This window comes from Dama dama, chromosome 14 (genome assembly GCF_033118175.1).
Source record: "Dama dama isolate Ldn47 chromosome 14, ASM3311817v1, whole genome shotgun sequence".
Classification (NCBI taxonomy): domain Eukaryota; kingdom Metazoa; phylum Chordata; class Mammalia; order Artiodactyla; family Cervidae; genus Dama; species Dama dama.
In genome coordinates this window covers 51,658,977-51,672,497 of record NC_083694.1, presented here as the reverse complement: position 1 = coordinate 51,672,497, position 13,521 = coordinate 51,658,977, and the positions used below count along the sequence as shown (strand labels likewise).

The following is a 13,521-nucleotide window of genomic DNA, read 5'->3' as shown; positions in this document are numbered from 1 at the left end:
GAGAGTTGGACTGTGAAGAAAGCTGAGTGCCGAAGAATTGATGCTTTTGAACTGTGGTGTTGGAGAAGATTCTTGAGAGTCCCTTGGACTGCAAGGAGATCCATCCAGTCCATCCTGAAGGAGATCAGTCCTGGGTGTTCATTGGAAGGACTGATGCTGAAGCTGAAACTCCACTACTTTGGCCACCTCATGCGAAGAGTTGACTCATTGAAAAAGACCCTGATGCTGGGAGGCAGGAGAAGAAGGGGACGACAGAGGATGAGATGGTTGGATGGCATCACTGACTCTATGGACTTGAGTTTGGGTAAACTCTGGGAGTTGGTGATGGACAGGGAGGCCTGGTGTGCTGTGATTCATGGGGTCGCAAAGAGTCGGACACGACTGAGCAACTGAACTGAACTGAACTAAATCTGTTATCATCAGTATTTATCAAATCTGTTATCACATTGTCCTCAGTTTGACAGTACTTCCCTTGATCCACCCTGCCCAGGCTCTGACATCCCACATCAGACTGTGCTAATGTCCTCCGCATCCTGCTTGGGCCCACACCTGCCGGTTTATTCTGCTCCCCTAGCCTTCCCAGAGTCCCTCTTGATCCCCAGTGGCTTCTTAATGGGCCACTGCCACCACCTAGCACCCTTGTGTGGACATCTGCCTTAGTCCACTCAGGCTTTGGCAGCCTGCACTGAGCGGTGAGGTCCCTCTCCTCCTGTGCTCCTGCTCAGCTCTCCTGCCATCGCTATGGTGACCCTGACTCGCAACTAGATTTCCTCCTCACTCTGCTCAGATCCTAATGCCTCCCACTGCTGTCACTGTCCCTCCACACAGCTGCCTTCCTTACCCCCTCACCGCAGGCCCTGCCTCCGACCTTGGAAGTTCTCCAAAATTACCCTGCGGGACTCCCACACTCTGGAATCCCACCCACCTATCTTGCTCAGCCCCTTCAATTAATGTTTAGACTGAATCATTCAGGAGAGATGGCAGGAAGACAGAGACTGTTGTGGGGCTGACCCCTTTTATAAGGCTCAGTGGACACGATACCCAGGGCCCACGATACTTTTGGGGGCCCACCCCATTGTTGTAGTCTTAATTTCATTTAAATTCAGAAGAAATAATGAAAATAATAATAACCATGACTATAATGGACTTTCCAGGTGGAGCTAGTCTTAACCTGCCTGCCAGTACAGGAGACATAAGAGATGTGGGTTCAGTCCCTGGATCAGGAAGATGCTCTGGAGGAGGACATGGCAACCCACTCCAGTATTCTTGCCTGGAGAATCCCAGGGACAGAGGAGCCTGATAAGCTACAGTCCATAGGGTCACAGAGTTGGACAGGACTGAAGTGACTTAGCACACATTGCACACATGAGTATAATAATGAATCCAGTCTGAGTATGTTTGTGTTTATATTAACACAAGGTAAAACTTTTAATATTGTTTTATTGGGGGAAGGGACCCATGAAGACAAAAGTGCCTAGAACCCATGAGAGTTAGTGTGCACACCTCTGGTGTCTTAGCTTTGTAGGCCCAGCTCCTTGAAGAGTTTCTGTAACATATGTATTTCGTAATATGATTGTGAAATTAGTGAATGAGTAAGCGGCCAATCAGTTGGGCTTATACTTCTTATGTTTCCCATAACAGAAAAGATAAGAACAGAGTAAACAATATTTGTTAATGGCCTCTTTACTAGAATGCATGTTTTTTTTACTCTAATAGTTCAAAGTTATCCATATATTCATCCATTCATTTAAATATTTCCTGAGTACCTACTATATGCCAAGGTCCTGTTTCTTTTAAGTGTGCCTGGCTGGGACTGAGAAATGTTTGCTCTAGTCTTAGGAGAGCAGAATTTGTCTATAATCCCTGAACTAACCAGCCAGTGTGGGAATGGAACCGGCCCCACCTCCTTAGCAGAGCTCTCTACTTCATGCGGCCCACAGGTTAAAAATATGTTGACATAGTCCTCCAGGTCCAATAGTATATATCTTTGCTCCATGCAGCCTTTTCTATGCCACTGAGATTAACTAACTCTTATTTTTCAGTATGAGTCGATCAGAAATGTACATGTCATCGTAACTGGCTTAGTTCCTGATCCTGTTAATTGCTATTTTTAACTTTATTTTTTCTTTGACCATGCTTTGTGGCTTGTGGGCTCTTAGTTCCCCAACCAGGGATTTAACTCTGGGCCCATAGGCAGTGAAAGTACCGACTCCTAACCACTGGACTTCCAGATAGTACCTGCTTTTTAAACAGTAATAAAATCAAATCCAAGGCTCAGGCTGGGAACTTGGTCTTCTTGGTTAGGTATAATTTGAGATGGATAAGATGTTTGGAGCCAGAATTGTTTACCATCTACTTTTGAAACTCGAATTTAATGTAGTCTTCACACACCACAGAATATTCTTCTTTTTATTTTTTCAACTACTTGGATATGTAAAAAGCACGCTTAGTTCACAGGACATATAAAAACAGGCAGTAGGCTGGATAAACTTGGGTTAGTTTGAAAACCACTGACCTACAACACTGGAAGGGTTCGGAGAGTTTACCATCTACTATTTTACTGAGGACATCCTTATTCTAGTCTCACTAATTTAAATATATCATAGTTCACAGTGTATAAAGTGAGTTAAATTTTCCTCTGCACTTTGAAAACACAGTAACAACATAAGCATGATTATATAAGTAATGCCTAATATACTTAAAATAATGTAGCACTTTCAAGTACCCTTGAGTACTTTGGCATAAAAGCTTCCAATTAGCACCCTTACAATGTTCTAGGTCAGTGGTTTTCAAACTGACCCATGGCCAAATCCTGCCTACTGCCTGTTTTTGTTGAGCCTGTGAACTAAGAATTTTTTTGTTGTTGTACATATTTAAGTGGTTGAAAAAATAAAATGAAGAAGGATATTCTGTGATAGGTGAAGACTATATTCAATGCAGGTTTTAATATCCATAAATAAAGTTTTATTGGACCCAGCCACACCTGTTTGCTTGTGTATTATCTGTAGCTGATTTCTAATTATGAAGGCCAAGTTGAATAGCTGTATAGTCCACAAGATATCTGCCATCTGAAACTTTACAGAAGAGTTTGTTCTAGGTATTTGGGGTACATCAGTGAACAAAACAAAGATCTTTGTATAAGTGGAGGACATCGCTGCTGGTTGACCCAAGAGCTAGACCTCGACAATCGAAAGCTCCTTACTTCCTGCCCTGTACTTGGAATATGTTGGATTGGCCAAAAATCTTGTTTAGGTTTTTAACATTTTACAGAAAAATCTGAACAAACTTTTTGGCCACCCCAAAAAGTTTTACCCACACCATCCCATAGTTAGAGCCATTTCAAAGATGCAGCCTTAAAAATGTAAGGTCTTGTCAAGACCATCTGTCTGAATTGTGTTTGTGGTTGAACCCCATTAAACCTCTATGTAAACTTGGAAAGTTCTGGTACTATGAGTTGACACTGGGTTAGAACTCCTTATCACCTGACTCACATAAGCACCTGCTCAGACTGGTACACTGCAGAGTGGTGTTACTGGTTATAAGGAATTAATGTTAGCTCAGCATTTGTGGCCAACATTCCCCAAAGATTTGGGGGTATTTTTCAGGTAAATGGCTTGCAACCCACTTGGGCAAAGTCATGAAATTGAAAGGTTTTGATACTAGAATATTCTGGTTTATATAAAGTATTTGTTTGTAAAATTCATATTTTTATTTCTGTCTTTGTAATAAAAGTCACTCAAAACTCTAAATTTTATCCTTGGAAACCCCATGGTCTGTATGTCAGAGTTAGGCATCTCTGAATATCAGGCCACTGATTACTATATATCTTTTATGGTAATTAATAATCATCCTCACTTCATTTAGGGGTTGGTTTAGACATTCCAGCTGGGTCACCAGGATGGTATGGGTTAGACTGAGGTAGAACAAGGAGGAGAAGCTGTCAGAATTGTAGGGAGAGCGAGATAAAACTTGGCTTTCTAGTGTGGTGGGAAGGGAAGGAGATGAACTACCAGTTCAAGTTCAAGAATGAACAAGGTCATAGTAGATTTAATCTTTTCCTAAAGTCCCCTAAGAGATTTAAGAGGATGAGAAGTAATTCTCAGTATGTAGAGCTGAGATAGTATAGGAGTTTTTTTTGTTTTTTGTTTTGCTTTCTAAGGAAGATGGAAAAATGGGAAAGCCTTAGATATGTTGAATATCTAGATGAATTTTTATATGTTCATTTAGAAAAGGAACCAGAGAGAGACCTAATCTGGAGTCAACTGGAGGGAGGGAGGAAGGAAGGGAGGGAGGAGGAGCAGGAGAAAGAGAGAGAAAATAAGGGAGAGAGAAAAGCTGATTTGAAGCTGAGGCTGGGGATATGTAAACAAGGAGGGAGAAAAAGAGGCCCTTGAGACCAGGTGCTTCACAGGGGAAGGCCAGAGCAAGAAGCCTCGGATGGTGAAACTGCCTGAAAGGCTGAGAAAAGAAATGTTGAATATAGATTTTTAACATTGACTGTGATTATGTACTCTTTAGTAGTCAAGGGAAGAGGAAAGCATGACTAATTCTACAATTTACAGTTTTTCATAAGAGGAATATGGAAATTAGGTTGATAATAATAAATTTGAGAAGGGATTCTGCCTTTCCATCGTCTTACAATGTTGGAGAAATATGGTGATTTAGATTTGAGAAATAATTTGGAGGATAAATTTGGTTTTGTCTTTAGGTTACATAACCTTGATCAGCAAGGTATGATGAAGACTTCTGTTTCTAGCAGTATGGTGGGCTAGAGTATTTGGTACCTTTTCCAATGCAAAAAATCTAGAAATACTGGATAAACCACAACAGGCATTCTTTTCAATGCATAGTTACAAGAATTTGCAAGAAAAGAGGGGAAATTCCCAGGGCCAAAACTCAAGAGTAAAATGAAAACTAGAAAGGGTTTGTAGGTCTCAGTAACCAATGTGCTTAGTTTTAATGGCCTTACAAGAACAGGAGACATGGCCTTATGCCTACTAGAGGTGTATACAAAGCAGATATCTGCAGTGGCAGCAACAGTGAACAGGGTGGACTAGAAAATAACTTTTTTAGTCTGGTACCGACTGAAAAAAAGTGTTTCATGATGAATGGTAAATACAGGATTATTCTTACATGGTTTAGGGGTTCAAATTTATATATTCCACATACTTTAGTAAAAACCAAACCAATAAATTACCATAAACATGAATCCTTTGACACCTGGTAGAAGCAAATGCAGCATTTGTCTGGAAGGACATAACCTCAATCCATGTCCTGCAAGACAAATCACGGGAGTTAATTCCCAGGAACTTCAGATACTGGAATTATTCAAATTTCTAAAATAAATATATCCAATTGAGTAAATAAACCAATGAAAGAAAAAAATATAAAAGAGAAACAGGGCCTTACAAACAGAAGAGATTAGCTATTTGAAAAAAAATCAAATAGTTTTCTGAACAGTATAGAGTAATTGATAGTAAACTCATTGGAGAGAAATCAGCTGATAGACTTATGGGAGTTCCCTTGTAATAGCACAAGGAGCTATATTCAATATCCTGTGATAAACCATAATGGAAAAAAATGTAAAAATGGGTGTATGTACTTATATAACAGAATCACTTCGCTGGGCAGCAGAAATTAACACAACATTATGAATCAACTTTAATAAAAAATCTCAATGGAAGGGTTAAATTTCAGATTATATGCAGATTAAAGAAAGAATAGAAACTTTAAGCTAGAAATAATTAAGAATGTACCAGAGACTTTTATAATAGCCAGGACATGGAAGCAACCTAGATGCCCATCAGTAGACGAATGGATAAGGAAGCTGTGGTACATATACACCATGGAATATTACTCAGCCATTAAAAAGAATTCATTTGAATCAGTTCTAATGAGATGGATGAAACTGGAGCCCATTATGCAGAGTGAAGTAAGCCAGAAAGATAAAGACCATTACAGTATACTAACACATATATATGGAATTTAGAAAGATGGTAACGATAACCCTATATGCAAAACAGAAAAAGAGACACAGATGTACAGAACAGACTTTGGGACTCTGTGGGAGAAGGCGAGGGTGGGATGTTTTGAGAGAACAGCATCGAAACGTGTATATTATCTATGGTGAAACAGATCACCAGCCCAGGTTGGATGCATGAGACAAGTGCTTGGGCCTGGTGCACTGGGAAGACCCAGAGGGATTGGGTAGAGAGGGAGGTGGGAGGGGGGATCGGGATGGGGAATACATGTAAATCCATGGCTGATTCATGTCAATGTATGATAAAAACCACTACAATATTGTAAAGTAATTAGCCTCCAACTAATAAAAATAAATGAAGAAAAAAAAAAAACAAAACCAGAATGTACCAGAGACAGTTAAAGAAGGATATTTTCTTTGGCTAGATTTCATACATCTCTTTGGGTTACATTCTGGTTATGCTGGCATTGTTACTACACCCCTAAAGAGAAGAAAGTGACTTAGTGTTCTAATTACTTAGAACTGTCTTATTAGCTCAAAGATAAGGTGATATTAAAATATTAAAAATGGAAATTTTCTTATAATCATAGATATGATATACATTTTTATTACCCTGTCATTTGCAGATGGGCATCCAAAGAGAAGTGTGTGTGTCTTTGAAAGACTCAGTAATTTCTGGAAGAGTAGACACACAATGTGTTTCCAAGGACATGGAGAAGGAAGAGTTGAAAAGTGTGATGAAATGATGGTAACTACTTTTCCTTATTTCAGAAATCTTGGTCAGTGTGCATAATAAACTGCCATTTATAAAAAGAAAAAATACATGACACACATGTAATGTGTTACATATGCATGTAACACATAGGAAACTATCAAGAGGGGTTGCCTCTGGTCAGGGAAACTGGTGACTGGAGGAATAAATAGGTAAGGGGAAGAGGTTTATTTATATGTATATATTAGTGATTCCCAAACTTTTTAGTTTGAGGACTCCTTTAATATTTTGAAATTACTGAAGTTACAAAAGAGTTTTTGTTTATTTGAGCAATACATTTATTGAAGAGATTATCCTTCCCCCAGTATATTCTTGGTTCCATTGTTGTATTAGTTGGCTATATATGGGTGACTTTATATTTGGGGTCTCTAAGTGGAACCCAGTTCAGTTCCATTCAGTTCCATTGCTCAGTGTGATCTGCTTTTATGCCTGTATCATACTGTTTTACCAACTGAGCTATTAGGAACACAGGGACAAGGGCCGAGAGGAGCTACTCCATGTTCAAGGTCAGGAGGGGCGGCCGTGAGAGATACCCGTCGTCCAAGGTAAAGAGCAACGGCTGCGCTTTGCTGGAGCAGCCGTGAAGAGATACCCCATGTCCAAGGTAAGGGAAACCCAAGTAAGATGATAGGTGTTGCGAGAGGGCATCAGAGGGCAGACACACTAAAACCATAATCACAGAAAACTAGCCAATCTGATCACCGGACCACAGTCTTGTCTAACTCAATGAAACTAAGCCATGCCGTGTGGGGCCACCCAAGATGGTCAGGTCATGGTGGAGAGGTCTGACAGAATGTGGTCCACTGGAGAAGGGAATGGCAAGCCACTTCAGTATTCTTGCCTTGAGAACCCCATGAACAGTATGAGAAGGCAAAATGATAGGATACTGAAAAAGGAACTCTTCAGGTCGGTAGGTGCCCAGTGTGCTACTGGAGATTAGTGGAGTAATAACTCCAGAAAGAATGAAGGGATGGAGCCAAAGCAAAAACAATACCCAGTTGTGGATGGGACTGGTGATAGAAGCAAGGTCCAATGCTGTAAAGAGCAATATTGCATAGGAACCTGGAATGTTAGGTCCATGAATCAAGGCAAATTGGAAGTGGTCAAACAGGAGATGGCAAGAGTGAATGTCGACATTCTAGGAATCAGTGAACTAAAATGGACTGCAATGGGTGAATTTAACTCAGATGATCATTATGTCTACTACTGTGGGCAGGAATCCCTTAGAAGAAATGGAGTAGCCATCATTGTCAACAGAAGAGTCTGAAATGCAGTACTTGGATGCAATCTCAAAAATGACAGAATGATCTCTGTTTGCTTCCAAGGCAAACCATTCAATATCACGGTAATTCAAGCCTATGCCCCAACAGGTGACGCTGAAGAAGCTGAAGTTGAACAGTTCTATCAAGACCTACAAGACCTTTTAGAACTAACACCCCCAAAAGATGTCCTTTTCATTATAGGGGACTGGAATGCAAAAGTAGGAAGTCAAGAAACACCTGGAGTAACAGGCAAATTTGGCCTTGGAATACGGAATGAAGCAGGGCAAAGGCTAATAGAGTTTTGCCAAGAGAACACACTGGTCATAGCAAACACCCTCTTCCAACAACACAAGAGAAGACTCTACACATGGACAACACCAGATGGTCAACACCGAAATCAGATTGATTATATTCTTTGCAGCCAAAGATGGAGAAGCTCTATACAGTCAGCAAAAAACAAGAATGGGAACTGACTCTGGCTCAGATCATGAACTCCTTATTGCCAAATTCAGACTTAAACTGAAGAAAGTAGGGATAACCACTAGACCATTCAGGTATGACCTAAATCAAATCCCTTATGACTATACAGTGGATGTGAGAAATAAATTTAAGGGACTAGATCTGATAGAGAGCCTGATGAACTATGGACGGAGGTTCGTGACATTGTACAGGAGACAGGGATCAAGACCATCCCCATGGAAAAGAAATGCATGAAGGCAAAATGGTTGTCTGAGGAGGCCTTACAAATACCTGTGAAATGAAGAGAAGCGAAAAGCAAAGGAGAAAAGGAAAGATATTCCCATTTGAACGCAGAGTTCCAAAGAATAGCCAGGAGAGATAAGAAAGACTTCCTCAGTGATCAATGCAAAGAAATAGAGGAAAACAACAGAACGGGAAAGACTAGAGATCTCTTCAAGAAAATTAGAGATACCAGGGGGACATTTCAGGCAATGATGGGTTCGATAAAGCACAGAAATGGTATGGACCTAACAGAAGCAGAAGAGATTAAGAAGAGGTGGCAAGAATACACAGAAGAACTGTACAAAAAAGGTCTTAATGACCCAGATAACCATGATGGTGTGATCACTCACCTAGAGCCAGACATCCTGGAGTGCAAGGTCAAGTGGGACTTAGAAAGCATCACTACAAACAAAGCTAGTGGAGGTGATGGAATTCCAGCTGAGCTATTTCAAATCCTAAAAGAGGATGCTGTTAAAGTGCTGCACTCAATATGCCAGCAAGTTTGAAAAGCTCAACAGTGGCCACAGGACTGGAAAATGTCCATTTTCATTCCCAAAGAAGGGCAATGCCAAAGACTGTTCAAACTCTTGGACAATTGTGCTCATTTCATATGCTAGTAAGGTAATGCTCAAAATCCTTCAACCTAGGCTTCAACAGTACGTGAAGTGAGAACTTCCACATGTACAAGCTGGATTTGGAAAAGTCAGAGGAACCAGAGATCAAATTGCCAACATCTGCAAACTTGTATGCAGGTCAAAAAGCAACAGTTAGAGCCAGACATGTAACAATGGACTGGTTCAAAATTGGGAAAGAGTCCATCTGGCTATGTAGCGTCACCCTGTTTATTTACCTTCTATGCAGAGTACATCATAGGAAATGCCAGTCTGGATGAATCAGAAGCTGGAATCAAGATTGCTGGGAGAAATATCAACAACCTCAGATACTCAGATGACACCACTGTAATGACAGAAAGTAAAGAGGAACTAAAGAACCTCTTAATGAGGATGAAAAGAGGAAAGGGAAAAATCTGGTTTAAAATTCAGCATTCAAAAACTTAAGATCATGGCATCTTGTCCCATCATTTCATGCAAATAGAAGGGGAAAAATTAGAAACAGTGACAGATTTTATTTTGGGGGGCTCCAAAATCACTTCAGATGGTGACTGCAAACATGAAATTAAAAGACGCTTGCTTTTTGAAAGAAAAGCTATGACAAACCTAGACAACATATTAAAAATAAAAAGACATCACTTTGCCAACAAAGGTTTGTATAGTCAAAGCTATGGTTTTTCCAGTAGTCATGTACAGTCATGTACATGTGTGAGTTGGACCATAAAGAAGGCTGAGTGTTGAAGAATTGATCCTTTCGAATTGTAGTGCAGGAGAAGACTCTTGAGAGTCCTTTGGACAGCAGGGAGATCAAACTAGCAATACTAAAAGAAAATCAACCCTGAATGTCCATTGGAAGGACTGATGCTGAAGCTGAAGCTCCAATATTTTGGTCACCTGAGGTGAAGAGCTGACCCATTGGAAAAGACCCTGATGCTGAGAAATATTGAGGGCAGGAGGAGAAGGGGGCAACAGAGAATGAACAGAGAATGAGATGGTTGGATGGCATCACCAATTTAATGGACATGAGTTTGAACAAACTCCAGGAGACAGTAAAGGACGGGCAAGCCTGGTGTGCTGCTGTCCATGGGATTGTAAAGGGTCGGACATGACTTAGAGACTGAACAACAACAATAGCAATTATTTAATATTAATAATAAGTGACATAAAATGAAAATTATGTGACCATAAATATCAATATAAATGCATTAATGATTATTTTTGAGTATATTGAGTTAGTTTTGAATAATTATGAACATTTTTGATCAACAAGGTGGGTTGATTTTTGAGGATTTCTATATTTTTCTCCAAATTGGGTCTATTTATTTTTTATATTTTTATTTTTCTGATTTTTGAGTGCTAGTGTTATTTCCCTATCCTTAAACAATTATGTGAATGGGAACCCATCTGTAGATTTGGAGCAAATATCATTGGAGAAATGGTGTCTAGAATTTGTATATCACTGATGACATTTATTTGGGGAATGATTTCAGGACTGCAGGTGATGATGGCATTTTAAAAATCATTTTAAAAATTAGATTTATTTTTTATTCGGGTAATACTGATTTATGTAACATTATATGTTTCATATATTCCACATTAATATTTCTACCTCTGTATACAGTATAGCACTATTATATTTCTACTTCTGTATACAGTATAATTTCCATCTATCACCATGTAGTTGACTTCTTTACCCATTTCACCCTCCACATCCTCCCGTTACCTCTGGTAACCACTACTCTAATCTCTATATTTATGTGTTTCTTTTTATTTGGGTTGGTTTGTCCATTTATTTTTATTTATTCATTTTTATATAATATTATACATATGAGTGACATTATATGTCTTTGTGCATCAGATTTATTTCACTTAGCATAATGCTCTCAAGGTCCATTCATGTTGTTGCAAATGGTAAGCTTTCATTGTTTTTATGGCTGAGTAGTATTCCATTGTGTGCGTGTTTATATATATGACTTCATACACACATATATATGTATACACACACACAACAAACTACTACTCAGTCATAAAAACAGTGATATCTTGCAGTTTTTCTCAGGTGACACTAGTGGTGAAGAATCTGTTTGCCAGTGTCTGCAATGCAGGAGACATGGGTTCGATTCCTGGGTTGGAAAGATCTCCAGGAGTAGGAAATGGTAACCCACTCCAGTATTCTTGCTTGGAAAATTCCATGGACAGAGGACTGGCGGGCTACAGTCCATTGGGTCACAAAGAGTAGGACACAACTAAATGATTGTGGACACATCCACATCCACATGTGGATGCTCATGTGGATACATGAGGAGATACACATAGGCTTCTTCATCTGTTCATTCATTGGGAACTTCAGTTATTTTCATATCTCAGCAATCATACCTAATGTGATGAACATAAGGGTGAATAATGCATGTATCTTTTCAAACTGGTATTTTCATGCTGTGTGCTAAGTTGCTTCAGTGTGTCTGACTCTTTGCAATCCTATGGAGCATAGCCCACCAGACCCCTCAGTCCATGAGATTCTTCAGGTAAGAATACTGAGTGGGTTGCCATGCCTTCTTCTAGGGGAATTGCCCCAACCCAGAAATTGAACCTGTGTCTATTATGTTTTTTGCATTGGCAGGCAGTTTCTTTACCATTAGTGTTTTCATACTCTTGGATAAATACCTTGTTTGGGGGGTAACTGGATCATATGGTAGTTCTATTCTTAATTTTTTGAGGAACATCCACACTGTTTCCCATAGTGGCTGCATCAATTTACATTCCTATCAACAGTGTACAAGGGTTCCCTTATCTTCACGTCATCACCAACACTTGTTATATCTTGTCTTTTTGATAATAGCCATTCTAATATGGATGAGTTGGTATCTTACTGTGGTTTTGATTTGTATTTCTCCGATAGCTAGTGATGTTAAATGTCTTTTCATGTGCTTGTTGGTCAACTGTATGTCTTCTTTGGAAAAAATGCCTTTTCAGGTCCTCAGCCCTTTGGATAATGTTTGCTCTTTAGTTGTTGAGTTGTATGAGTTCTTTATGTATTTTGGATATTAATCCCTTATTAGATATATAGCTTGTGAATATCTTCTTCTGTTTGCTAGGTTATCTTTTCAATTTGTTGTACAGAAGCTTTTTAGTTTAGTGTAGCCCCATTTGTTTAATTTTGCTTTTGTTTCCCTTGCTTGAGGAGACGTATTTAGAAAGATATTGCTAAGACTTACATCAAGGAGCATGCAGCCTAAGTGTTCTTCTAGGAGTTTTGTAGTTTCGGTTCTTACATTCAAGCCTTTAATCCATTTTGAGTTGATTTCTGTGTATGGTGTGAGGTAGTGATCTAGTTTCTTTTTTTTCTTTTTTGCCTGTGGCTGTCCAGTTTTCTCAAAACTATTTATTGAAGAGACTGTCTTTTCTCCACTGTATATTCTTTGCTTCTTTGGATGATGGCATTTTTGAGGAAGTGCAGAACTATATTGTAACTCTGTGATAGTTCAATAAAATACTACTTTCTACCTTTCCTTTTCCCTTCCCTCTCTGCCTCTATCTCTCCTTTTTCCCTTCCTTTCTTGTCAAGACTCAAATGTCTCATGTTTGAAACACATGTTTTCCTTTTGAAATTCTTTAGTAGTAGCACAAAATGCCATTTTATACATAATAGAACCTAGGGTACTGCCTGGCATTTATTAGGTCTCAATATTTGCTTATTGAACTGAACAAATTGCCCAGATTACATTTAATTTGTTATAGCTCTGAAGTTTGTTCTCTAGTTGTCATATGAAGAAGGAAGACTCTTCTCACCTCTTCTCTAATATACAATTGTATTTAATGTTGTATTGTTTCCTTTTTGTAAATTATGATTGTGTTTTAGAATAGTCTGTTTTCACTCTACTTTTATTCTTTCATATTACAGTATAATCATTTTTGTAGTTCTTTTAGATATAATTTTAAAAGTGTGCCTCATAGTTCCTATCCTTTTAATTATTTATTTGTTGCTGTATACTTGTTGTTTTTCAATATTTTAATGCTATAAAAGTGCTACAGTGATTTTCTTGATATATAAGGCAATTTTCTTTAGTATTTTGCAATATTTCCTTAATATATTTTTTAATATGTGTAATTACTGGGCCAAAGGACCCAGAGCATATTTATTAGGTTGATGAAAAA

The 13,521-nt window shown here is 38.9% G+C and overlaps 1 protein-coding gene across 1 annotated transcript in view; it reads left to right on the top strand.

The window, feature by feature from the left end:
* AADACL3 (arylacetamide deacetylase like 3) overlaps positions 1-13,521 on the top strand; it is a 127,372-nt gene that overhangs the window by 98,354 nt on the left and 15,497 nt on the right. The window contains exon 6 of the mRNA XM_061160717.1: positions 6,607-6,728. The gene's annotated coding sequence lies outside the window, so the exon portion shown is untranslated. The remainder of the gene's footprint in view (positions 1-6,606; positions 6,729-13,521) is intronic.